This window comes from Natator depressus, chromosome 14, assembly GCF_965152275.1.
Source record: "Natator depressus isolate rNatDep1 chromosome 14, rNatDep2.hap1, whole genome shotgun sequence".
NCBI classification, from domain to species: Eukaryota; Metazoa; Chordata; order Testudines; family Cheloniidae; genus Natator; species Natator depressus.
The window spans coordinates 32360796-32387936 of record NC_134247.1 but is presented as its reverse complement, the minus strand read 5'-3'; the positions used below and the strand labels follow the sequence as shown (position 1 = coordinate 32387936).

Below are 27141 nucleotides of genomic sequence, written 5' to 3'. Positions count from 1 at the left end.
TGAAGATGTTTGAAGGGTTCTGTCAACCAGGGAGCGCGCACTTTCCCCTAGAAAGTGACTGAAGTATAATGGAAAAGCTGATTTTAAATTGCTCTTAGCGAGTGGGGCTGATTTGATCGTGGGAGCGGCTCCTAGGGAGCTGGAGGCGACGTTACGGACCCCACCGATCGCCCTGGGATCGTTGACCCGACAGAGCCAGCTGCGAGAGCAGCCCAGCGGGCTTCAGCCAAAGCCAGGCTCCTGGCGGGACTCGCTTTTAGCCCGCTTCAAGAGCCCCCGATCCTGTGCGAGCCGGGCTCTGTTGGTCTAGGCTCGGGCTGCTTTGGCACTCCGGCGGCAGATGGAGCCATCAGCTTCTCCCCTTGCCCAGGCAACGTAGCCCACGGGGCATCCTCATGGCAGCAGAGCCAGGCCCAGCGTCACTGGGGGGAGGTTTTCGCCTCCTTGCTCCTGCCTGTGCGAGCAGCACAAGTCTCTGTGCGCTCTGCCTTCTCCCCTGGCCGTGCTCTGCCTTTGGATTGCACCTGCTGCGGTGCTAAGGGAGGTGCTGCTGGGGGTCAAGGGGCCAGTGCCCCAGCGAAGCCCCAGCTCCAGGAGGACCCCAACAGCAGCGATGTGGAGGAGATGGGGGGAAGGGAGGAGGAGGAGATGGAGGTCGAGGAGATGGGGGGATGGGAGGAGGAGGAGGAGATTCAGATGTGGGGGATTCCTGGGGCCTCCTCGACTTGGTCCCAAGAGGGCTGGCAGAATCCGCCAGCTGTTCTACCATTCCAAAACAGATGATGTCGGTCAATATATACTGAGCAAACCCCTGCGAAAGGAAGGCAAGAAACTCTGGATCAAGGCTCCTAAGAACCAAACATTGCTAATTCCCCAAGGGCTGCCCGAGACACTCAGACTTCTTGCTCTCGAAAAGCAACTCACTCAGAAGGAAGAGGAGGAAGCAGCAGAATATGCAAATCTCTTGTCCAAACGACTGAAGAAAACCAACAAAAACCACCGGAGCAGAGAGCCAAGATACATCAACTGTCCTCATTGAAAACCTTGCTATCAGTGCCAGACTCAAGGCAAACGTCAGAAATAATCATTAAAAATATAAACAGTTCAGACTGTGTAAGAGGTTTTCTGTTCGGGACCCCCTGGGGACGGTCACTTGACACGCTGACATACCACTGAGCCTAGTGTTCTGGCAGCAAGGGCACCCCTTAATTCCCTCCTGCTGAGCCAGACTGTCCAGGTCTCCCCCAGCACAGAACCAGAGACAGGGCCTCATCTCTCCGCAGAACACAGACAGTGAGATCCGCTCAGCCCTGGGAACACACAGGTAAAAAGGGACTTGCCAGTGTTTTTTCCCAGGAACTGAAATTATGGGGGGTGTTGGAATATTCTGGGGGGGGTGGGGCATGAGGGCCGATGAGGGCTGACACAGTGAGGGCAAAGGTGGGCTGTATGGCACCATTATAAAAACTGAAAAATGTTTTATGACTATTGTATTAGATTTAACTCATGTTTTAAAATCATCACAAAAATTAAAGTTGGCTATTCAAGCCTACATCTACATCCGTCTTAGTTTCTTGTGGTAATTTGGTACTCTTTGGTGTCTTCTGGTGTGTCCGTTCCTTCCAGTCCTTCATTATATGCGACATGATCGGGCAGAAGGTGACTTCTTTCAGAACACAAAATTCTATTCAATGAGAAAAAAGAACACTCAGCTGTAGCTGTTGTGACTGAGATTAGCAAGAGATGAATTCCTGCTTCTTTCATCCTAGGAAACAGAGCACAAAGATCGGGTCGAACCACTAGTGATGATGAAGAAGTTGAAGTTAAATCTTCGTTCGTTCATGGTATGATATTCCACTCTGTGTTCAAAATTCTCTCTTCTGTCCTGAGCACACGGCAGCCCCATTGCTGGGAGTGCCTCACTCCACTCAACTGTCAATCTTTTATAAGACAGGCATCTGTAAAAGCTACGTGGAGGTTGAGTAGAATCCAGAAATCTCCACTGCAGATTTGTAAGAATCAAGTCTGTACTTTTTCACCTGGCTTAACAAACACTTCTTGTCCTCTTCACTTATGGAGTCAATATAAGTACCTTCATTAGTCAACTTCTGGACTGAAGTCTTTGCTTCCAGATTTTCAATGGATCTCTCTGATTGATTGTCCAGCACTAGAAGTTATCCTTGGATCAGAGATCTACTCCTGTTGTAGCAGATGCCTGGATGACATTGTTTAATGACCCAAGTGGTTTCAACAGTAGACTTACAAGAGAGAGAATGGCGAGAGTCTTCTCTGAACTTAGGCCTCCTCTACCGTACGCAATTAGGTCGAATTTAGCCGTGTTAGGTAGCATTAAAACTCAATCCGTCCACACAACCAACCCCGTTTTGTTGACTTAAAGGGCTCTTAAAATCAATTTCTGTACTCCTCCCCGGCGAAGGGAGTAGCAGTAAAATTGACCTCACTGGTTCGAATTTGGGGTAGTGTAGATGCAATTGGATGGTATCGGCCTCTGGGAGCTATCCCAGAATGCTCCATTGTGACCGCTCTGGACAGCACTTTCAACTCAGATGCACTAGCCAGGTAGACAGGAAAAGCCCTGGGAACTTCTGAATTTTATTTCCTGTTTGGCCAGCATGGCGAGCTCATCAGCCCAGGTGACCATGCAGAGTTCATCAGCACAGCAGACCATGCAGAGCTCATCAGCACAGGTGACCATGCAGTCCCAGAATCAAAAAACAGCTCCAGCATGGACCAAACGGGAGGTACTGGATCTGATCGCTGTATGGGGAGAAGAATCTGTGCAGGCAGAACTCAGTTTAAAAAAACGGATCACCAACATGCATGCGAAAATCTCCCGGGGCATGATGGACAGAGGCTACTCCAGGGAGGCACAGCAGTGCCACGTGAAAATTAAGGCGCTCAGGCAAGCCTGCCAAAAAACAAAGGAGGCAAACGGATGCTCCTGGTCAGAGCCCCAGACATGCCGCTACTATGATGAGCTACATGCACTTCTACGGGGGGACCCTACCACTACCCCACCTCTGTCTGTGGATACCTGCAAGGGGGGAGTCTCACAGAACAGGGAGGAGGATTTTGTGGAGGAGGAAGAGAGGAGGAGGAGGAGAGTGCACAGCAAGCAAGTGGTGAATCCGTTCACCCCGGCTGCCAGGAACTCTTCATCACTCTGGAGCCAATACCCTCCACAACCTCCCAAGGCGGGCTCCTGACCCATGAAGCCAGAGAAGGCACTTCTGGTGAGCGTACCTTTGTAAATACAGTAAGGGTTTAAAAGCAAGTGTGTTTAGTGATTCATTTGCCCTGAAGACTTGGGATGGATTCACGGCCAGTACAGCTACTGGAAAAGTCTGTTCATGTGTCTGGGGATGGAGCGGGAATCCTCCAGGGACATCTCAATGAAGCTCTGCTGGAGCTACTTTGAAAGCCTTTGCAGAAGCTTTCTGGGTGGGGCAGCCTTATTCCGTCCTCCATGGTAGGACACTTTACCACGCCAAGCCAGTAGCAAGTCGTCTGGAATCATTGCAGCACAGAGCATGGCAGCGAATGCTTCTGGGTTTTGGGCGCATTCAAGCAACATTCGTCGTTTATCTCTCTGTGTTAGCCTCAGGAGAGCGATATCATTCATGGTCACCTGGTTGAAATAGGGGAATTTGTTTAAGGGGACATTCAGAGGTGCCCGTTCTTGCTGAGCTGTTTGCGTGTGGCTGATGATAGCCACGTGGTGGGGCGAGGGGTGAAGCGATCATCCCAGAGAATTGGGTTGGGGGGAGCGTGTGTTGTGGTGCACATCCACCTGAAAACTTCAGCCTCTCCTTTTAAATGGCCAACCCACCAGGCATTGCTTGGTGTGGGACAGGAGGGCACCGCAGTTCGAAAGCATTCCCACATGTTAGGAAGGCGGAAGAAGCCGAACTCCGTGTGCCCCTTGGGATTACCATGGCTACCTGCAAGCCAAATTCTGGTGCCCAGCTGCGTGTGATGTCTCACACCAAACCAGCAGGTACTCAATATAAAAGGCAAAACGCGACCTTGTATGGAAAGAACATGTGCTGTGTGGTTTGAATCGCTTGATTCACTCTGAAAGAGTCTCCCCTTTGTTCTCTAAAATGTATCTTTTTTAATTCTGCTCTCCCTCTTTTTCCTCCCACAGGTGCAACTGTTTCTACGCTCCCCCTATCATCTCCATCCCAGAGGCTATCCCAGATTAGAAGGCAAAAAATCCGCACTCGTGATGACATGTTTTCCGAGCTCATGCAGTCCTCCCGCCCCACCACAGTTGGGGAACCCCATTGCAGCAAAACCATCCACTATGACCTGCACATTTCCCAGAGTCACTACCCTTGATAGCAGCAGCTCAGTGATTGCGTTGGCTACTTGGATCCAGCAGCCCCCAAAGTTGATTTGCCCAATCCAAATTAATTCCCAACTGACAGGTAGCAGTCAGGCGTTGCAAGCTTCCAGAGGGCTATCGCCACTCGCTTCTCAACTGTGAGGGCTGCTCTCATCTTGGTATTCTTGTGCTTCAGGGCAGGGGAAAGCAAATCACAAAGTTCCATGAAAGTGCCCTTACGCATGAGAGAGTTTCGCAGCCACTGGGAATCATCCCAGAATCGGCATTCCACGGAATGAACCTGTCCCATTGCCACCATGATGTCCAAATTGCCAGGGTCCGTGCTTTGAGAGAAGTGCGTGTCCATGTCCTCATCGCTCTCGTCACCGCGCTGCCGTCGCCTCCTCGCCTGCTTTTGCAGGTTCTGCACATACTGGAGGATAATGCGTGAGGTGTTTACAATGCTCACAACTGCAGCGGTGAGCTGAACGGGCTCCACGCTTGCAGTACTGTGGCGTCTGCACGGGTCATCCAGGAAAAAAGGCACGAAACGATTGTCTGCCGTTGCTTTCATGGAGGGAGGGAGGGAGGAAGGGAGGGGACACTGACGATATGTACCCAAAACCACCCGTGACAATGTTTTTGCCCCATCAGGCATTGGGAGCTTAACCCAGAATTCCAATGGGCAGTGGAGACTCCGGGGACTGTGGGATAGCTACCCACAGTGCACCGCTCCGAGAATTGATGCTCACCACTGTTCTGTGGACGCACTCCCCGATGTAATGCGCTTAGTGGGGGGGACACACAATCGACGAAATAAAGTTGGTTCTGAAAAATCGACTTCTATAAAAGCGACCTAATTTCATAGTGTAGACATACCCTCAGTAACAAAAGTAGTCCCCCAGCCTCACTACTTAGATCTGTCCTCTCTTGGTGGATACTTTCCAAAGCCAGTCATAACGGTTGCAGTAATTTTAAGACAACTGCCAAGAATCACTCATGAGAAAGCCAGCAGGTTTTCCCAGGATGGACTCATTTGAACTTCAATCCCAGGGTATCTTCTATTTGTTTCCAAAATGTTCAATCCTTTTGGACTCTTGCTGAAAAAAGAGTATAAAAAAGCCATGAAATTTGTGGCTTTTTAATGTCTTGGAGATTCTGCAGCTTGTACTAGCGCTAGTTGGCGTAGATGGCCTCTACAGTGTGTATAGGAGAGATGAGGGTGACACTTTTCTCTGAGCAGAGCTTGTACTCCACTATGTCTTGCAGAGAAGTTTGTAGCTCCATCAAATGCACAAGCAGCCATCTCTTTGGGGTTCAATTGACAAGCATTTAACTCTTCTAAAATGTCACAGATGCAGCTGATGTGTCTTCTATAACCTGAACATCTAGAATGCATCTACTGGCCTACCAGAGACATCAAGATAACATACGCAATGACTTAATACTTGATGCCTATTTGCATTGGTGCATTCGCCGGCCATGTATGCACATATTTTGAATATGGTGAGAGAATTCTTCACTTTTTCAACTCCTGAGTCTTTTCCTGTTGCACCGCATGCTTCTAGAGAGTCAGCTGAGCTTTTTGCAGAAAGAGAGTGAGCATTTGCCAGTCTTGTTCAGAACCAGTGTCCAACTTCAAGATTAACAAGTGACAATGCGCTTAACATAGGCCTCTAGTTTGTAGTATGTGGTATCTCGTGCTTAAATAGGAAGTATGATGCCACAGCCATGTTGGTTCACATAAACTGAGTTGTGTCTCCAGCATTCTTAACAGCCTCCTTAAGTTCTTCTAAAATTGGCTTTGACAGTGACTGGCTTAGAAGGCTTTCTGCATGTCGACGCAGTCCAGAGGCAGCCTTTTCATGTCGGTTGTCAGTATTGGCGTAGCTGATCCGTCCGGCAAACCAAGCTCCTCCACTTCTACTATATAAATCCATGACATGCCCACATCTCAAATACTGCATGTAGTTCTGGTCACCCCATCTAAAAAAAGAAATATTGGAATTGGAAAAGGTACAGAGAAGGGGAACAAAAATGATTAGGGATATGGAACAGATTCCATATGAGGAGAGAAGACTGGGCCTTTTCAGCTTGGAAAAGAGACGACTAAGCATGGATACGATAGAGTCTTATAAAATCTGGATTGGTGTGGAGAAAATGAATAAAGAAGTGTTATTACCCCTTCATTTAACACAAGACCCAGGGTCACCCAATGACATTAACGGGCAGTACGTTTAAAACAAACAAAAGGAAGTATTTCATCACACAACGCACTGTCACTTTTTTGCCAGGGATCTTGTGAAGGCCAAAATTATAACAGGGTTCAAAAAAGAATTTGATCAGTTCATGGAGGATAGGTCCATCAATGGCTATTAGCCAGGATGGGCAGCGATGCAACATCATGATCTGAGTGTCCCTAGCCTTTGTTCGCCAGAAGCTGGGAGTGGATGACAGGGGACGGATCAATCAATGATTCCCTGTTCTGTTCATTCCCTCTGAAGCACCTGGAATAGTCATTGTCAGAAGACAGGACACTGGGATAGATGGACCACTGATCTGACCCAATATAGCCATTCTTACATAAAAAATAATTATAATAAAAAAAAAAGTTTAGTACAGAAACTCCCCAAGATAATGACCTCTTGAGATAGCGATGATGTGAGATAATGACGTTGGCAAATAACGCATTTTAAAAATCTTGGCCTACTAGGGAACATATATTTATGTAAGTTTCCCAGTCACAAATCTAGCTTCTGGAGAAAAGTCACTAAAACATAGTCCAGTGCTCTGGCTGCTGTTGTTTGTCAGGCCACCGTTCACTCTGTTGCTCTGCCCTGATAGCCCTGTGCTGTCACCTTCTGCTGCCACCTGCCACTGTGACCTCTGCGAGCTGGTCTCTCGCGGTTCCACCCAGCTCTCAGTGGGGGAACCTCGCTGCTAGTGCAGGCTGGGCCGTGTCTTCCCACAGCAGGTCTGAGCACTTAGACCGGATTCTCAGACATTTCAGCTGCAGGGGTCACTGAACAGAACAAAAGACTCTCTATGGAGCCTAATCAGCTCTGTCTTTAAACAGTGGAGAGGGACAGGTCCCCACCCTCTCTCTTGATGCCCTCAGTCAGCGCAGGCTAAGTACAGTTCTGCTGCCCTTTACTCATGCAATAAGAACAACAACCTTTCATCCCCCCGCCCCCCCCCCCCCCCCCCAGTCAAGTGATTTGTAACCCAGCCCCAGCCAAAATCTATCACTTGGGCAACACAGCTCTGTTTGCTGGATACCGAGGTAGATTAGGTGTGAATGTAAATACAATCTGGTCCTGAAGCCTTTCCCCCCAGTCCCCAGCTCATCACTAGCTCTCAGGGAGAGCTCATTTAGACTTTGCTTACAAATCATCATTTGAAATTACTACGCTGGCCAACATCACTGAAATGAATGCGCTGACATTGCCACCAAAAACAACAGCTGTATAAGGAAGCTAGTCTATGTTCATACTTTCCAAATCTATTATATTTTTTCAGATACACGTATTTTATCATACACTCTATATGTTTTTAAAGTGGGTATTAATGTTTCAATTTCAATTCAAATTTCCAAACAATCACTAAAGTGGCAACGCTGCAGGTAATTAGTTCACAAAACTGGGGGGGGGGTGTAGGGAAATCCCTGCCCCCAGCTTTCTCTGTGAAAGCTGGGGCTGTGAGAAGGAAGCTGGCATTATTTCGAATCCCGGAGCTGTGCTCCACCCATGCGGTGGGAACGGGAATTGCACCTTTCCACATTGCTGTTGAACACACAGTTGCATGAGCTGGCTTTCAGCACCCCCCACTATAAAACCGGATCGAGCCCCGCTGCCCTTTGCCCCCTTGTAGCCCCTGTAAAAAGCAGGCAGCAGAATCTGATTCCAAGTAAGGGCAGGCTGAGGACTGCGGCTTCAGCAGATGTTACCGAGCATGCTCAGGACAATCTAAGCAGCAAATTCTGTCAGGGAGCAGTTTTTTGACAGGACACCTGCCCCCCCTCCCCCCCCGCATGGGTGGAGTCTAGAGGGGAGGGAGGGGGTGTGGGCGTGAGGTGTTGCAAATTTTATTACAATCTTAGGCGAAGAAAAGACAATTTCCAGGGTGAAACTGGGGTGGCCAAACCCTGGGGCGTTGGCGAGATCCGATGTCGTCGCTGTAGCCGGGGTGCAGGCTCCTGGCGTCGTTTGCACTGACACAAGGTTTACTCTGACTTGGACAGGAAACCTCAGGGGGTTGGGGCATTTTTTATTGTGCAGGGGGGATCGCCAGCCTGAAAAGGCGGGAAACTGGTGGTCTGCATGATGAACAGAAAGGCCGAATGGAGGGGGGAGGAGGGAGAGGCTAATGGGGAGGGGCATGTTCAAGGCCGTGAGGGAGAGGCTCGGTGTGGTGGGGAGGATCCAGGGGCGCCATTTCAGATTTTGGGGAGGGGGCAACTCCAAGTCCATGAGGGAGGGGGGAGAGGAGCAAACGATGGGGGTTTGCTTCTGCCTGGTGGTACAAAACTATGGCCACCCCGGGGGAATCAAAGTATGAAACCTCTGGGGAATTCAACTCCTTCCCTATGGGGTCCGTCCCCTTTTAGGGGGGCCAAGAAAAGGCAGCACAGAAGAGCTGCCCCTCGCTCTCCTGGGCAGGGTAAAGGGAGCCGATGCCAGGGTGAGTCACTCCCTGTGGGTTCTTGTGCTATGGGAAGTATTAGTACAGGCCGGGCTGGGCCTGCCCAAAACTAAAGGCCCTGTCCCTTGACAAAGGGGGAGGAACCAGTAAGTCCAGGCTCCAGTTGATGGTGGGGGACAACAAAGGAGAAAACAGGAACAGGAGACTGGTCTCAGGTGGAAAATCAGGGATCCGGAGGGGGACGCTGAGCAGAGAACCCCCGACAGCCCCCACTGCTCCTCCAAGGCGTCCAGGAGTCAGTGGGCACTGCCCAGAGGAACTCTGCCCGGAGACAGGAGCAGACAAGGGACCAGAAATAGGCCCCACAGTCGCGGGGCAAACCCCATCCAGCTTTCTGCTCCTGGAGTGACAGATGGCCTTCGGGCCAGCACCAGGAGGTGGTTGAGGAGGGGATCTTATGGCTTTGTGGGGTGGTCGGGGCATGTGTACAGCTCAGGAGGTACAGGGAGAAATGCAGAGAGGTTCTGGAGGAGCCGGAAGAGGGGCTGCAACAAAAATGCCGTGTGCCTGGGTCTCTGTCTCCACAAAAGGGAGAGGCACCGGGGGAGCTGGGGAGCTGTGCCAGGTACACACCCCTGCTTATGGCTCCAGGGAGGAGCCACCAACTAGTATCCTCGGCTGGCCGTGGGGCCGGACAGCGGTACTGGCCCCCCCGGGGTTCCTCACGCTCTCAGGGGGCAGCAGGCCCTGCCACCCGCTGTTGAAGCAGGACGCGAGGGCGAGGACATGGGTGGGGTGAACATGAGAGGGTACAGATGTTCTATGGTGCAGTTTGGAGGTGGAACGTCTGGCTGTTCTCCAGCCGGATCAGGTGGAGTTTTTCCTAAGGGGAGAATTCAGGTTAGATACACAGGGACATTGGGAAGATAAATCCATCCAAAGATTGTGAGATGCTCCCGTACTACAGTGATGGGGTGCGGGGGACCGAAGTGCCGTAGATCGATGTATAACCTTGTCTTCACAATCCACACCCTACCTGGCCTCTCTCATTCGCTATCACCCCTAGCAGGAGCTCCCCGTCAACATTTGCAAAGCCTTCGCATTGCCCTCTTTCAAATCGCCCCTCAAAACCTCTCCTGTGCTGGGAAACCTAAAACCAACTTGACACTGGTTAGGTTACTGGGGTGTTGAGACCACAGCCTCTATAGAAATCCATGGTACGCCCACATCTTGAATACTGCGTGCAGATGTGGTCGCCCCATCTCCAAAAAGATATATTGGAATTGGAAAAGGTTCAGAAAAGGGCAACAAAAATTATTAGGGGTATGGAACAGCTTCCATGTGAGGAGAGATTAATAAGACTGGGACTTTTCAGCTTGGAAAAGAGACAACTAATGGGGGATAAGATAGAGGTGTATAAAATCATGACACGTGTGGAGAAAGTAAATCAGGAAGTGTTATTTACTCCATCTCATAACACAAGAACTAAGGGTCACCAAATGAAATTAATGACAGGTTTCAGAATAGCAGCCGTGTTAGTCTGTATCCGCAAAAAGAAAAGGAGGACTTGTGGCACCTTAGAGACAAACAAATTTATTTGAGCGTAAGCTTTCGTGAGCTACAGCTCAATTCATCAGATGCATGCAGTGGAAAATACAGTGGGGAGATTTTATATACACAGAGAACATGAAACAATGGGTGTTACTGTGAGAATGTGAGGCAGCAGGGAGAGGAGAGTGTTGACCTGGGAATGTGCCCTGGGGGTGGGAGACCTGAGAGCCTGTCACCTGAGCCAGGAGGGGGAGGGGGAGGTGACACCTCTGCCCAGGAATGTGAAGACAGGCTGCGGAAGGGAGCCTGCTGGGGGGGTTTAGTTTCAGTTTGGGGCTGGGTGGAGGAACGCAGGGAACCCCAGGACTCTGCTCCCCCAGAAGGACTTGACTGAGGGGTCCTGGGTGTCCCCACAAGCTCTGTTTTGGACTGTGTTCCTGTTGTACAATAAACCTTCTGTTTTACTGGCTGGCTGAGAGTCTCAGTGAATCCCAGGAAGAGGGGTGCAGGGCCTGGACTCCCCCACACTCCGTGACAGACGGTGCCCCCCCCAGCCTAGAGAGGGGGAGAGGGAGGGGGAGGGGGAGGGAGAGGGAACAGAGGCCCCCCCCAGCCCGGAGGGGGGGAGGGGAAGGGAGAGGGAACGGAGCCCCCACCCCAGCCTGGAGACGGGGAGGGGGAGGGGGAGGGGACGGAGGCCCCCCCAAGCCCGGGGAGGGGGAGGGGAAGGGAGAGGGAACGGAGCCCCCACCCCAGGCCGGAGATGGGGAGGGGGAGGGAGAGGGGACGGAGGCCCCCCCGCGAGCTCGGGGAGGGGGAGGGAGAGGAAGGGGGGACGGAGGACCCCCCTGAGCCCAGGGAGGGGGAGGGGGAGGTAGAGGGGACGGAGGCCCCCCCAAGCCCGGGGAGGGGGAGGGAGGGGGGACGGAGCCCCCGCCCCAGACCGGAGAGGGGAAGGGGGAGGGAGAGGGGACGGAGGACCCCAGCTGGGGAGGGGGAGGGGGGATGGAGGCTCCCCCCAGCCCGGGGAGGGGGAGGGAGAGGGAGAGGGGACAGAGGCCCCCCCCCAGCCCGGGGAGGGGGAGGGAGAGGGAGGGGGGACAGAGGCCCCCCCCCAGCCCGGGGAAGGGGAGGGAGAGGGAGGGGGGACGGAGCCTCCACCCAAGCCCGGAGAGGGGGAGGGGGAGGGAGAGGGAGAGGGGATGGAGGGCCCCCCAGCCCAGGGAGGAGGAGGGGGAGGGAGAGGACGGGGGAAGGAGGCCCCCCCAGCCCGGGGAGGCAGAGGGAGAGGGAGAGGGAGGGGGGACGGAGGCCCCCCCCAGCCCGGGGAGGGGGAGGAGGAGGGAGAGGGAGGGGGGATGGAGGCCCCCCCCCAGCCCGGGGAGGGGGAGGGGGAGGGGACAGAGGTTCGTCTCAAGCTTTTGTTTTTTGTGCCATTGGTCGGGCTGATTCTGGGAAACACCATATGTAACACCAGTTGGATAAGAGTCTTTGCAGCCTGCGGTTTCCAAAGGTGCCAAGCTAACCACAGTTCACTTGACATCATGTCCAAATGTCAACCAACGAGCCTCCTTGCATTTATGCTAATAAGGCTCCTCTCTCTCTCTCTCCATTGGCCAAGAGCGCCAAAAATGGGCGGGTCGTGGGGCGGAGTCACCGCGAGGTTTAAAGCGCAGCCGGGCGGAGGCCGCTGAGGCTGGGCAGGCTCCGGGCGCGGACGGTCGCTGCTGAGCCGGTGAGAAATGTGCAACCCGTGCTGGGCTCATGGGGGGAACGCCGGGACACGGGGGGGCAGGGGCTGGAACCCCCCTGAACCCTCCCCCCCCGCCTGAACCCGACTCGTTGGCCGCTCCCCCTAAGGGACTCCCTCCCCCTCTCCGCGCTGGGGCGGCGGGGGGCCCTCTGTCCCTCGCCTCTAATTCCCAGGTTTCTGGTGCTTGAGTTTTGCTGATGCCCACGTTCTGGAAGGGAAGGAGCTGTCCCTGCCCGGCAAGCCGGACCTCTGCCTGCATGAAGTCTCTGCTGTTTAACTGATTTCAGATTCCTGCCCCTGGTTGGAGCTGAATTCACACTGCTGCGGGGTGGCGGGGGGGACAGTCTCTCAGAGCCCCACAAGTCTTGTCCATCCCAGCGGCCTTTCAACCCTCTGGCTCTCTGTCTGTGCATGCTCAGTGTAGTCCGGGGTCCTCAAACTGGGGGTCGTGAGGTTATTATGTGGGGGTCATGAGCTGTCAGCCTCCACCCCCAAACCCTGCTTCATCTCCAACCATTATAACAGTGTTAAATATATTAAAGTGGTTTTTAATTGATAACGGGGGTGGGGGAGTTGCACTCAGAGGCTTGCTGTGTGGAAGGGGTCACCAGGACAAAAGTTTGAGAACCACTGGATAATCCATTTGGTTCTTGGGCTGGAGGCACAACCCTAAAAGGAGACGCACACGCTTTTGCGTCTCCTGTTCTCCTTTTTGCTCCGGCTGGTGGGGCTGCAGGGGTAGCTGCTGCCCCTGTCCCAGGCTGGGTAGGGGGAAGGGAGGGACAAGGACCCTGGGCTGGAAGCACTGGGAATGAATTCTCAGCCAATCAGATTGTGGGGCGTGACACCAGGAGCATGGGCGAGGGTATGAAGCCAGAGAACTGGGTGGGGAATGGAGGGGCAACAGCTCCGGAGCCCATTGGGGTGGCATGGGGACAGGGGTGCTTGGGAGAGACACCACTGGTCACAATCCTGTAAGTGGGGACTGGATGAACACGAGTGAATGTCACCACGTGCCTGAGGGATTTCACCAGGCCAGGGCCAAGGACTGAAGTGAGATCCCTCTATCTGGTCCCTCCAGGGCCTGGTGAGGGGATATAAGGGGGGAATCCTGTTACGGGGACCCCACAACTGGTTCTAAACAAAGAAGGCAATGTCTTGACTGACAGGTCTGGGAGGAACTGTCCGAGCTCCCCTTAGAGAGAAGCTTGCCACGTTCAGACAATCTGCATGGGGCCAGGAGGTGACCAGCCCTGCAAACCAGCTGCCCAGCCACCCCAGAGGGGCCTGATCCCAACCCAGCGCTTGCCTGGAGCCCAGGTGGATCCAGCAGCTTCTCCCTCTGCCGGGGCACCGCAGCCCACAGGGCATCTTCATGGCAGGGATGGGCCTGACACAGCCCCAGGTACCGCACTTCTCTGCCCGGGACGGGGAGAGGCTAAACACAGACCATGCAGGGCTGAGTGGCAGCAGGTGCAGCTGGCTGGTCCCTGTGTGGATCCCCTGATTGGGATCTGCTGCAGCTGCTCTTGGGGGGGACAGGGAAGGGGCCCTATGGCCAGGCAGGGGGCACAGCTGTGTGTGCAATGGGTGCAGGGGCTGGAGTTGGGCGGGGGGGGGAGGTTGTGGGAACTGGGGTGGGTGAGATGGGGGATTTCAGAGCAGCTGTAACGAGTGGACTGAAATGGTTCCATTGACTTTTTTTTTTTTTTTTTTAGGAAAAATTGGGTGTTTGATTAAAGGCAACTTTTTCTGGAAAGTGTCGGCTTTAATAAAAAAACATTCACTGTCTTCCTGGAAAATTCAAAAACCAAAAATTGTTCTGTTTTCAATCATTCTGGACTAATTTTTTCTGATTCTGGTAGAAGATTTTGGCGGGGTTGGCCATTTTTGTCAGAAGTTTTTCTTGTTCTAGCCCTCCTGGATGGGGAGAAAAGCTTGAAAAGGTGACCCCCAAAGGCTCCACCACCAGGAGATCAAGAACAGAACCCAAAGTTGTTTTCAAAATCTCATCTTGTTTAAGCCAATCTGATGGTTTTGGGGGGCTCTGACTTGTGATTTTTGGTCACTGGGGGTTGGCCACATGGGCTAGAACCAGCTTGGCCAGGATCCAGATGTTAACCCCGGTGTAGAGGGCCCTGGCAGTGGCCCAAACCCAGCAGCTGTGGGGGACAGGAGAGAGCTTTGATGTGTTCCCTGAGGTTCAAATTAGCAGGAGAAGCGGCCAGGGAGACGCATTCTAAACTGGGGGATCAGTGACATTCAGAGTGAGGCAACTGTGACGAAGTGGGACTGTTCTTAATGTTTCCTCTGAATAGTGTGGGGGTGCCTCAGTTTCCCCTGGGCAGTTCTTAAGTATCTAGGTGGTGGGATAAGGGTGTATGATCAGTGCAGAGCCCTAGAGGGCAGGTGTGTGCAGGGGTCTGGACAGAGAGAATGGCCGACACCCTGTTTCCTGGCAACTAATGGCCCGGGCCCTTCCCCCCTGCAAGATGAGAGCTAAAGGGTGGGAGAACAAAGGAATCAGGTGACCTCCTGGCCCGGGAAAGGGACAGAGGAGGAGGGACTGGAGGGAGTTCCAGTTTGGGGCTGCTGGGGAGTGGAGTGAAGGGCAGCCGTGGTTGTCTGGTTCACTGCCCCCCAAAATGGACCCAGCTGAGGGGTCCCGTTCTCTGCACCTACAAGCTCTGTTTTAGACCATGTTCCTGTCATCTAATAAACCTCTGTTTTACTGGTTGGCTGAGAGTCATGTCTGACTGCGGAGTTGGGGGGCAGGACCTTTTGGCTTCCCCAGGACCCCGCCTGGGTGGACTCGCTGTGGGAAGCGCCGGGAGGGGCAGAGAGGATGCTAAATGCTCCGAGGTCAGTCCCAGGAAGGTGGAAGCTGTGTGAGCTGTGTGTCCTGCAGACAGTCTGCTCACAGAAAGGAGACTTCCCCAGAGTCCTGACTGGCTTCATAGGGAGCAGTTCCAGAGCGTCGCCCAGGGACTCCGTGAGAACTGGTGGCAGCAGTGGGATGTACTGCACCCCATGGATGGCACTTCCTGCACTAAGTGACTGAGGAGCAGTAACACAAAGGGGGATTGACGAGGACCAGGTGTGCTGAAGGCTCAGAGAGGAGCGGTTTCAGGGGGCGGTTAACCCCTGGGAGTGTGTGACCAGCGAGAAGGTCTGTGCAGTAATGGGGTCCCCCTGGGGACTGTGGTGAGCAGTCTCAGTGGCGGAGGAGCCTGTGGCTTGGCCCTGGGAGAGAGAAGGACTTTTGCAGTAACAGGGTTCCCCTGGGAATTGCAGCGAGCGGTCCAAGGGGCGGAGGAGTCTGCAGCTCGACCCTGGCAAAGAGGTGGTGACCTCGAGAAGGGCTGGCACATCAGGGGTTCTCCCTGGAAACCGTGGGGAGCTGAGAGCACACAGGCCTGTGAGTCCGCAACAACTTGGGAAGAGCGGAGTGATGGCCTGTCACCGTCTCCTTAAGAAGGACATTGTAACCCTGTGCAGAAAGAGGGGGTTGAGCATTGGAAAGTTCACCAAAGCACAGTTAATCGTGCAGCTGGAGGAGGATGACCGCTCTAAGGGACAGATTCCTGACCCCAAATGGAGCTAAAGCAGTATCTGGGAGCAGCTGGAGAGGTAGCTAGGCATCGCCAAGACTCCTGTCCCCGACCAGACGAGGCTCTTCACGATCGGGTTCCCCATCAGGGGATCGGAGAAGGATGGGATTGGAGCTGAGTCTGAGAGAGCAAGAGGACCGTGAGAGACAGCGAGAGCCCGAGAAAGAGCTGCAGAAGCAGCAGCAGCATGAACTGGCGGTGGGGGAGCGGAGAGGCCTAGGCCTCCCAGGGGTGAGTGGGGATAGACCCTGGGGTGCCAGCTCCACAGGGAGCCTCAAGACTAAATTGCTGCCCCTGGTTAAGGAGGGGGGGATGTGGATGCCCACCTCACTGCCTTTGAGCAGGCTGGCGATTTGAACCAGGGGGACCCTGCGGAAAAGCCCCAGTGTCTAGCTCCCTTGCTGGGTCCCAAGGCCGTAGACTCCGTCAGCCAGATGGGTGGGGAGGTGGACAGGCTCCCACTCCTGACCCCAACCTATATGTCTCTGTGAAGTTTCCTGGGGCCAGGCCCCTCAGACCTCCAGTGGGAGCGGAAGGTGACGGTCAATGGGGAGACATTCCTGGGACGGCGAGGTCCTGGGACAGAGAGAACTGTTGTCAGGCCCTGGGTAGTGCAGCCTCAGATGCTGAGGGGCTGGGTGAGGGTCCCAGGGATGAAGCCCCTCACCCTGCCTATGGCCCAGATCCCTGTGCAGACCCAGGAGGGGTCGGGCTGGCTGGCCGTTGGCGTTCTCCAGGATATCAGCTGTGAGACCCTGTTATGGGGTGACTGTGTCTCTTTGGGACAGGATCCAGGCCCTGTTCCTGTAACTGCCAAGGGTTTGAATTTGAATGCAGGGAACCAATCGGCGGAGAGGGAAATGGTCAGTGAAAATGCAGATGACCTGGCTGGCAGCAGGGAGGAGCTGCTAGGCTCAGGCTACCTGCCTGCCTGTAACCAGCCCCCTGGGGCTGGGTGGGACAGAGAGATGCTCCCCACCCCCTTGCACACCGGAGAGGGGGCTCACACTGGCTCTGATGCAGTGAGGAAAGCAGCGAGCTTGCTGCCTATCCCCACTGGGACAGTAAGGGCAGTGCTGAGCACAGTGGAAGCTGAGACCCCAGCTGAGTGAGGGGAGACACAGGCAGGGCAGGGCATCTGTTGGGAGTGGCAAGGTGCTTGGTAAGGAAAGTCTGGATGAGCCTAGGCAGCCTTGTGAGCTGATGGCTTTGTCTAGTCATCAGGGTGGGAAGACGAGGAGAGTGGAAGATGAGTGTCCCTGGACCTTACCTGTTAGCTGGGTGGAGAATTGTGACAGTGAAGGAAACATGCCTGTGTCTGTCAGGGGTATTGACTTGCCTAGGGAGAGAGCTACCCTGATCTCCAAGCAGTTGTCTGTGACCAGCCTTGTGTGCTGGGACAAGGGGAAAGAGATCCCAAGCTGTGTGTCTGGGAAAGGAGAAAGTGTGTCCGGCTCTTCTTTGTCTGTGGAGCAGACAGAAGGGGCCTTTCAGCCTGTGATGGTTGAGGGTCATGCAGTCGTCTCAGAGCTGGTTCTGGATTCAGCTAAAGCCCAGGAAGGGAAGGGTCCTAAGTTTGGATCTGCTCGGGAGAATGGCCCTGTAACTAGGTCGCATCCAGTCAGTGTCTCTGTAAAATCCCAGAGCCCAGACAAGTCTGCTGCTTGTGTTTTGCCTGTTCCTAGTGTGTGGCAAAGGGAAGGAGAATGCTTCTGACCTTTTATCTAGGAAGCCTGTCAGTTTGCCTGAAAGGGGATTGGGTAGGAATCCGCCTGATGGGCCAGAGGTGATTCTGGACGTAAGTGAGACCCAGAAAGAGTCTGTTGTTGCTCAGGAAAGTGTTCCTCTAGAGCAAGCCCTCGGTGGAGAGGGTAAAGGCAGAATTTCTGTGAGGGGTGAATTGTCGCAGAGACAAGCCCTAGGGAAAGGAATCCTCATGGAGTCTTTGCAAGGAGTTTACTGCCACTGAAGGGTGTGAAAGTGATTTAAGCAAGAAAGTCTCCGTTCCTAACAGCCAGAAATGTTCTGTTGTGAATGAAGCCACTGACTTTCCTGTTGAAAGATCCAGGGTGGAGAGCTTTGAGAAGGTCTCAGATGGAGTGAAAGCTGTTAAGAAAGTTAAACAGTCCTCTAACCAAGTGGCTGTGTTTGGCCAGCTTGTTGGGGAGACAAGGTTGTTGAGAAAGGAATGTCTCCATGCGAGTTGTGTCAGTGAACGGTATGTGGCCCAGGTCAAGAGGGGGGCTCTTAACCAAGAGAGCCCGAATTGCAGGCCTCCAGACTGGAGCGCTGGGAGAAGACCCGATTCCAGTTTGACCCCCGGGGGTTTTGGGGTGGCCAAAGGGCACAGGCCGCATAAACCTTCCCACATGTGGCCTGCGAGTGCTATCGACCACCCCCGACCTAAGGGAGGGCCTGAAACTGGAAGGCTCTGGGGTAAATCCCACCAAGGAACGGGAGAGATGCTGGGGCATCCATGGGAACATTGGTGGCTTCGAAGTTCCCCAGGTCACCAGCTAAAGTGACCCCGCTCAGTTCGATCTCGAAGGGGGGAGAGATGTGACGAAGTGGGACTGTTCTTAATGTTTCCTCTGAAGAGTGTGGGGGTGCCTCAGTTTCCCCTAAGCAGTTCTTAAGTATCTAGAGGGTGGGAGAAGGGTGTATGATCTTTGCAGAGCCCTAGAGGGCAGGTGTGGGCAGGGGTCTGGACGCAGACAATGGCCAACACCCTGTTTCCTGGCCACTGATGGCCTGAGCCCTTCCCCCCTGCAAGATGAGAGCTAAAGGGTTGAAGAACAAAGGAATCGGGTGACCTCCTGGCCCGGGAAAGGGACAAAGCCCAGAGGAGGAGGGGCTGGAGGGGGAGTCAGTTTGGGGCTGGCTGGGGACATGGAGTGAAGTGCAGACGGGGTTCTCTGGCTCACTGCCCCCCAAAATGGACCCAGCTGAGGGGTCCTGTTCTCTGCACCTGAAAGCTCTGTGTTAGACCATGTTCCTGCATCTAATAAACCTTCTGTTTTACTGGCTGGCTGAGTCCCATCTGACTGTGGAGTTGGGGGGCAGGACCCTCTGGCTTCCCCAAGACCCCGCCTGAGCGGACTCGCTGGGGGAAGCGCACGGAGGGGCAGAGGATGCTGAATGCTCCGACCCAGGAAGGTGGAGCTGGGTGAGCTGGGTGTCCTGCAGACAGGCTGCTCCCAGAGAGGAGACTGCCCCAGAGTCCTGCCTGGCTTCATGGGGAGCAGCTCCAGAGCATCACCCAGGGACTCCAGGACACCCCCCGAGCCTGGAGAGGGGAAGAGGGAGGGAGAGGGGACGGAGACCCCACCCCCCAGCCTGGAGGGGGGAGGGGAGAGAGAGGGAGAGGGGATGGAGGCCTCCCCCCATCAGCCAGGAAGGGGAAGGGACAGGGAGAGGGAGAGGGGACGGAGGCCTCCCGCCCCCAGCCCGGAGAGGGGGAGGGGAGGGAGAGGGGATGGAGGCCTCCCCCCCCAGCCCGGAGAGAGGGAGAGGGAGCGGGAGGGAGAGGGGATGGAGGCCTCCCCCCCACCAGCCCGGAGAGGGGGAGGGGGAGGGGATGGAGGCCTCCCCCCCGCCAGCCCGGAGAGGGGGAGGGGCAGGGGACAGAGGCCTCCCCCCCCCAGCCCGGAGAGGGGGAGGGGGAGGGGGAGGGGGAGGGGAGGGAATTCTCAGTGGAAGCCGGCAGCTGGCTAATGAATTCCAGTAAAATGTGACCGAGGTTTAAACTCCCCCTGCTGGGCGGGTTGCAGGGTTGCGGGACAAACTCATCTCCGGCCGCCCCTCTCTCTCTCTCTCTCTCCATTGGCCACAAGCGCCAGGATGGGCGGGGCGGGGGTGGAGTCTGCGCGAGGCTTTAAAGGGCCCCGGAGAGCAGGGGTGGAGCCTCGCAGAGGACGGGGAGGCTCCAGGCGCGGACAGTCGCTGCTGAGCCGGTGAGACACGTGCAACCCCTGCTGGGCTCGTGGGGGGAGCGCCGGACGGGGGGGGCAGGGGCTGGAACCCCCCCGAACCCTCCTCCATCCTTACCCCGACTCGTGGGCTGGGCATCGTCTCCATTCCCCCTCTCCGGACTGGGGGGGCTCTCTATTCCCCCACTCCCCCCTTTCCCCTCCCTCTCTCTGAGTGTGGGGGGGGTCCTCTCTCATGTCTCACCCCCCCCGCCTCTGTCCCCCCCCTTTCTCCCTCTCTGGGCTGGGGGGGCCGTCTGTCCTCTCTTCCTCTACTCTCCGGGCTGCAGGGGGGGGGGGTGCCTCCCCTCCCTTTTTCTCCTCTCTGGACTGGGGGGGCTCTCTTTTTCCCCCTTTCTTCTCCTCTGGGGGCAGGGCCTGTCTTAGGTGTCTGGTGGCTCTCCCCACCCCTCTGCTCTGCTCGCTGGGGATGGGGCACCTGTGTGCAGCATGGAGCTACCTGGGTCCTTCCCCTCCCATGGCCCCAAGCTGGGGGGGGGCGGGGCATCAGCGCACTGTTGCCCCCTGTCCCCCGCAATGTTGGGAGGCCCCAGGCTGGGCTTCCCACAGGCATCCTGCCCCTGCCTGCGTTCCCAATGAAAAAGGGGGAAGGAAAGGGCCACTCCCACAATTTCCCCGCCCCTCCCCACCCCCCTGTGGGGGAAGTTTTGAACATGAAGTTTTAATGGTTCTGTCGCCCACTGGGTGGGCACTTGGCCTTAGAAAATTACTGAAGTGTAAATTGATAAGTTGATTAAAATTGATCATTTCAATTGAGGCGTTGGACTTGGTGATTTAATTGCCTTGATTTTACTCAATCCATCCTGGTTCTCTCCCCCTGCCCACCAACTCCCCACTCCTGCTAGGATTCTCGACTTGCTCTCGATTGCAGGAGGTATGTGTGGGGAGGGAGGGCTTTTTCCTCCTGTCAACCCCAGCTGGGTGCCTGTCACGCGGGGGTGGTGCGCGGCGGGTGGGGTCCCTAGCAGATCAGGTCTCTGAAGCCCTGGGGGATGGAGGGGCCGATGGCGTTTAAGGGGGTTCAATCATCCTGGCACCGCCTCTGGCTGGGGGTTGGGCTGTTGGGCAGGGAACGAGAAACCACAAATCGTGCCCCTCCCCCCACACTGACCTGTCCTGCTGGGTCCGTCTCGACTTTCAGATCGGCCGGAGAGTCCGGAGCAGGATGTGCGGGGAGCCAGGGCCAGGACCCCGGCCCCAGCTCTGCTTCGCTGCTGCTGAATCGGACCCAGTCACAGAGAGGAGCTGACCCCAGCCCAGCGTCTCCAGCAGAGTGTGCGGCCTGAGTGTGGCTGAGAGAGACAATGGGGGGGCCAGCAGCTGGACCTGCTGGGAGCGAAGAGCCGCTGCAGGAGTGGCCTGTTGAGTGCAATGGACACCTGGAGACTGGAGGGGAGCCAGGTAATGGGGTGTCGCTGCCTGGGAACAGGCTGGAGAGAGACACTGAGGCTGCCCCACATGGGGCCAGGCTCTCAGTGGCAGCAGCGAGTGCCCAGCAACCCCCCGTCTGTGGGCAGCAGGGACTGGATCACCCCCAGGGGCTCTCAGGGCACTGATCCCTGGCTCACAGCTGCTGTCTGGCAGACACAGCGGTGGCCGTGGGGCTGTTCAGGGCCCTCCTGGGCTGGGTGTGTCAGACCCCCTGTGACAGCCCTGGCCCATCTCGGCCTGGTTCGTTCTCCCCCCTTCTGCTGTGTATGGCCAGTGTGAGACCCCAGTGTGTGGGGACAGGGGCACTCGGCAGTGTGGGCCCAGCCAGCGCTCGGCAGGGGGCAGAATGGGGGTGGGGATGGTGGGGGGGCAGTTGGAGCAACTGCCACCAGGACATGCGGGTCCTTATCTCTGTGCCCCTGAGCTCACCAGGCCTCCTGGCAGCCTGGCTGGGAGTGCCCAGGGGAGGGCACTGGGCTGAGGGGAAGGAGGGGCTGTTCTGCCAGCCCCAGCCTGCCTGACCCTCCGGGCTCCTCTCCCAGAGCATCTGATGGAAGGAGCAATCGACAGAACGGTGCATGTTTGAGTTCAGTGGTTCTCAGCCTTTCCAGACGACTGTCGCCCTGTCAGGAGGCTGATTTGTCTTGCACTCTGCTAAGTTTCATCTCACTTAAAAAAACTACTTGCTTCCAAAATCGGACATAAAAATACAAAAGTGTCACAGCCACTATTCCGGAAAAATTGCTGACTCTCTCATTGTTGCGTATTTAATTATGAAATAGATCAATTGGACTATCAACGCTGTACCTTTCCATGTATAGTCTATCGAGCAGTATAAACGAGTCATTGTCTGTATGAAATTTTAGCTTGTACTGACTTAGTGCTTTTTATGTTGCCTGTCGTAACATGAGGCAAATCTCTCGATGAGTTGATGTGCCCCGTGGAAGACCTCTGCTTACCCCCAAGGGTACACGAACCGGTGGGTGAGAACCACTGTTCTAAGGCAGCTCCAGCCCTGGTGCCGTGGGGGAGACGTGTCCTCGCGGCCCTGCCTGACGGGTCTTTCTGTTTCAGATCCTTGTCCTAACTGCAGGAAATATAACTACAAGAAATGTACAATTGTGCTCGCAGTCGCCCTCGCAACCATGTTCTTAGTTCTCATCATTGTCCTGGCAGGTGAGTTCTCACCCTTCCCTTCCCCCTCTCTGCACATCCCATTCCCCCTGGAGCCACCACAGTCAGTCTCTCCTCCTGGCCTGTCTGGCTTCTGCCCCTGAGACAGAGGATTCCTGGGGGATGTTCCTCCAAGACCCTCCTCCTGCTCCCTCCCAGACCCCTGCACCTGGGCACTCTCTGTGTCGGGACTGAAATTAGCTCCCCCCGGCCCATCTCTGAGCACTTTGGGTCCAAGTCACTGTTGCCGGGCCCCAGGCATGGTCACTGATAGCCATGCAGAGTGGGGGTGATTGACGGTGCAGGGCAGCAATGAGCTGGGCCCTCTGCCTGCAGCGTGTCGCCCTGAGGTGCCAGCCTGGCCTTCCTGCATCCCCGGGTGGTGCCCAGTGCTGGGCAGCTGCTGGCGTGTCACTGAAAGGAGCCGTGGAACGCAGTACCGACACCTCCCTTAACGCAGTGTGAAACCCACCCATTGGTGACCTCAGCAGGGCAGGGTCTCGTCTCGCTGTTGACGTCCCCGCCTGCACAGACAGCGTGTGCGAGCGCAGATGGCAGCTGTTTGTGGTGACCGTGAACCTGGCTGGCTGCGCTGGACAGGCCGGGCAGCGGGCGTTCGGTCTCCTGAAGGAAAGGGAATTTGTTCCCGTCTTCATCTCAACCTGCCTCTCCAGGGAAGCAAAGCGCAGAGCAGGGGGAGGGGGCAGCAGTCCAGGCTAGCAGAACTCCTTGGGGTACTAGACCTGGCAAATCATGTTGAAGTTAATCTCCTACCCATTAATTATTGCCCCCCTGCTGGCCCCCTGGTAACTGTCCCCTCCCTATGTGGCTCTCTGCCCACCCCGTGTTGTAACACTGAGCTTGGGCCCAGCTCTCTGTCCTGGGCTTCATGGCATGAGCTGCTTGTCAGCTGCATTCCTGTTGAATGTGAACCCAAGAGAGGGAGAGCAGAGTCAGATAACCCCCCTCTGGGGTTGGATTCCCAGCGTCCTCCTGGCTCCCTCACAGCCTTTCAGTACCCACCCTGGTTCGAGGGATCTCAGAAGCCTGGGGCGCAGGGGCTGATCTCCCCCTGTTCTCCTCGTTGGCGGGTGGCGGGTCTCGCTCACACCATGTGTCGCTGTCTCATTCTCAGTGTGGAGACCTAAGCTTCCGTCAGCTGAACCGGGGCCCGTTGCTGTATCGCATACCAAGGGAAATGCTACTATTTCTCTGAGGCCGAAAGGAACTGGACCTACAGCCTGACCTACTGCTCTGCGCTCAGCGCCTCCCTGGCTGAGATCAACAGTGAGCAGGAAATGGTGAGAGATGCTCGAATTGCAACGTTCTGGTCTTGGCTCAGCAGCTGCTGCAGGAGAACCTGGGCTCGAGGAGCAGCTCTGAGTAAATGAGCTTCCAGTTGCTGAATGCCAGGCCTGGCTGGCTGGCTCGGGGCACCTCTAGTGTCCGTGTCTGACTGCGGGGATCACTCGCTGTCAGCCCTCTCAAAAGGAGACCGCCCCTCTCTCAGGCTAGGCTGGCTTGAGTGTCTTCTGGGTGGCATGGGGCCAAAGGGGTACTGAGATCCCAGATTGACTTGAAGAGCCAGTGCTCTTGGGTAGCCAGATGAGGATGGGGGGCTCCTCTTAGCCCTGGCCCCTTCTGGCTGAGGAGTTGGTGGCTCTTCTCCCATCCCTGGCCCTTCCCAGCATCCCTTATTGAGATCAGCTGGGCTCTTTCCTTCCCCTTCCCCTGTGATGGGGAGGGGAGCTCAGCTGTTCTGTAAGGCGAGGCGAGGTTTGGGATAGGAAAGTTAATACTGAATTACAAAGAGCTGGGCAAGAGGGAGGCGAAAATCCCCAGCCCTTCCCTGAAAACAGAGCCCTTCAGTGTATCCCTGTGATTCTCTGGTGCACAGAGCCTGTGCTCTGAACCCACCTCTCCCTCTGCTGTTTTGAGGCTTTCGTGCTGTGCTATAAAGGCAGATTTGACTACTGGATTGGCCTCCAGAGGGACCCTGGGCAGCTCTGGAAATGGGCCAATGGCACCAAATTCAACAACCTGTAAGTCCTCTGTGAATTCCCAGGGCTTTGGGTCCCTGGCGTCTGAGATAGCGAGTTCAGGCCGACGCACCAGTCAGTGCTATGTACTCTGTGTATTAGTGATGGGTGGAAGCAAGTGTTGTCTGCTGGGAGACTGGCCAAAGCTTTCAGATCTGTCTGGCTTTAGTGGGGCCATCTGCGTTAAAGATGCACATCTGATAGTCACAAATGCTGAGTGCCTGGGGCTGCCATGAGAAGTGGGGTACAGTAGAGATGGCCCAGACGACATCCCAAGAGGGATTTCAGTGGGATCTGGGTGGGATCAAATAACCAAACCCCAGTTGAGCCGTTAGCAGGGTTTGACCCTGGACCATCAGCACTGAAAGAACGGCAGATTAGGTCACGCTGGCGGGGGAGGGGCACCACGTGTCCAGGAAAGCATAGAGTAAAGAACAGTAAAAATCTTAAACGAACCCAACTGTATCCTAGCATCTCTAAGAATAGGAATTCCACACTTGAAGAATAAGAATCTAGCAGCAGGAATATACTACTGACCAGGATGGTGACTGTGAAATTCACCGAGATTAGAGAGGCTACAAAAGCAGAAAACCCAATAATAATGGGGGTTTTCAACTATCTCCATATGATTAGAGATATGGAACAGCTTCCATATGAGGGGAGACGACTAAGGGGGGGATATAGGAGGTCTATAAAATCATGAGTGGGGTCAAGAAAGTGAAGAGGGAAATGTTATTTATGCCTTCACGTAACGCAAGACCTAGCGGTCACACAATTAAATGAATAGGCAGCAGGTCTGACACAAACAAAAGGAAGTATTGCTTCACACAACACAGTCAACCTGTGGAGCTTGTTGCCAGGGGATGTTGTGAAGGCCAAGAGTATAACTCTGTTCAAACAAGAAGTAGACAAGTTCACAGAGGATAGCTCGACCAGTTCCTATCAGCCAGGATGGTCAGGGATGCAACCCCATGCTCTGAGTGTCCATAGACATCTGACTGCCAGAAGCTGGGAGTGAATGGGATGGATCACTCGATACTGACCCTGTTCTGTTCATTCCCTCGGAAGCACCTACCGCTGGCCAGTATCGGAGGACAGGACACTGGGCTAGATGGACCATTGGTCTGACCCATGTGGCCAGTCTTATGTACTTACAGCTGAATGGTGTTTTTAAAAAAGCCCTTTGCGATTGATGGGAAGCACCTATCGCTGGCCAGTATCGGAGGAAAGGACACTGGGCTAGATGGGCCATTGATCTGACCCAGTGTGACCAGTCTTAGGTACTTACAGCTGAATGGCATTTTTAAAAAAGCCCTTTGCGATTGATGGGAAGCTGGAAAATGTGCCCAGAGGAGGCTTAGAAAACAAGTCAGTTGATGACCTGTTGTTTGATCCCAGTCATATATTTTCACATATTCCAGCAAGGATGCCCTGATGTCGGCAGCAGTCTGTCTTTGTGATTGCATCATGAGCCCATCTGTTAGCAGGCCTGTTTGGGGTCTGTCCACACCGCAGCTGGCACTATGCCATTGCAGAGAAACTAAATGAATTCTTTGCAGCAGTCTTTATGGCTGAGCGTGTGAGGGAGATTCCCAAACCTCAGCTGTCCTTTTTAGGTGACAAATCTGAGGAACTGTCCCAGATGGAGGTGTCATTAGAGGAGGTTTTGGAACAAATTGAGAAACTAAACAGTAACAAGTCACCAGGACCAGGAACTCAAATGTGAAATTGCAGGACTACTAACTGTAGTCTGTAACCTATCATTTAAATCCGCTTCTGTACCCAATGACTAGAGGATAGCTAATGTGACGCCAATTTACCTGAACTGGGTAAACAGGCATCTCAGTGGGGTGTTAACCCTGAAATCTGCCACCCTGTGGGCACCCACCCCAGCAGAAGGCTCTGGGTGCATCATTGCCATCCCATCAGAGCTCTTCTGGGGTGATGCTGGTGGGGGAGCTAAATTATTGTTCCCAAAACTTTTAAAAGCTGAGCCCCCTCCTCAAGGCAAAGAAACCAATCGTACCCCTCACCCGTCAGCAATGTGTTAGCGACCCCACCCCCCCATTTTCATGTACTCGTCTTCAAACCCCACCTTTCCCACCATGGCTAGCCCTTCCCCACGCTTCAGGAGACACTGGAGTAGATGATCATAACCTTCCCCTCTAACCTTAAGACCTGAGGGACCCCATCCTGGAGCATCTTAAAAATCCCAGTTCCCAGACTCTGGAACAGGGGCTGCTTTGCCGGGCTCACCTTTCTCCCTCCGTCAGGTTGGCCGATGGGGATAATGAGCCTGGAGATCTCATTCCCGCTGCTCTGAGTGTTGCCCATGTGCACAGGACCCAACTCAGCTCTTCCTGTATCCCTGGAACGTCTTCATCTTCTGGGATCCTCATGGAAGCAGTGGGATAATTTAATTGAGTCCCTTAGTCATGGGGTCTTTCTCTCTTTTGTTTCAGAGCCAGCGTCCTGGAATCATCTCATGGTGCATAGAGTGGTGGGGGTGGTGGGGGTCCTGGTCTCACTATACCTATGTGGGTTTTGAAAAGGTAGAGGGAAAGTGTTTGCCTACTCTCGACTCGTCTTCAGGAAGCTGCTGACT

The 27141-nt window shown here is 54.8% G+C and overlaps 1 long non-coding RNA gene across 1 annotated transcript; it reads left to right on the top strand.

Annotated features, from left to right (window-relative positions):
- The first annotated feature begins 21131 nt into the window (after window positions 1-21131).
- On the top strand, window positions 21132-23792 carry LOC141998323 (uncharacterized). The gene is made up of 3 exons (XR_012641818.1): window positions 21132-21294; window positions 22399-22500; window positions 23633-23792. It is a non-coding gene; the product is annotated as an uncharacterized LOC141998323 (long non-coding RNA).
- Window positions 23793-27141: the final 3349 nt, after the last annotated feature.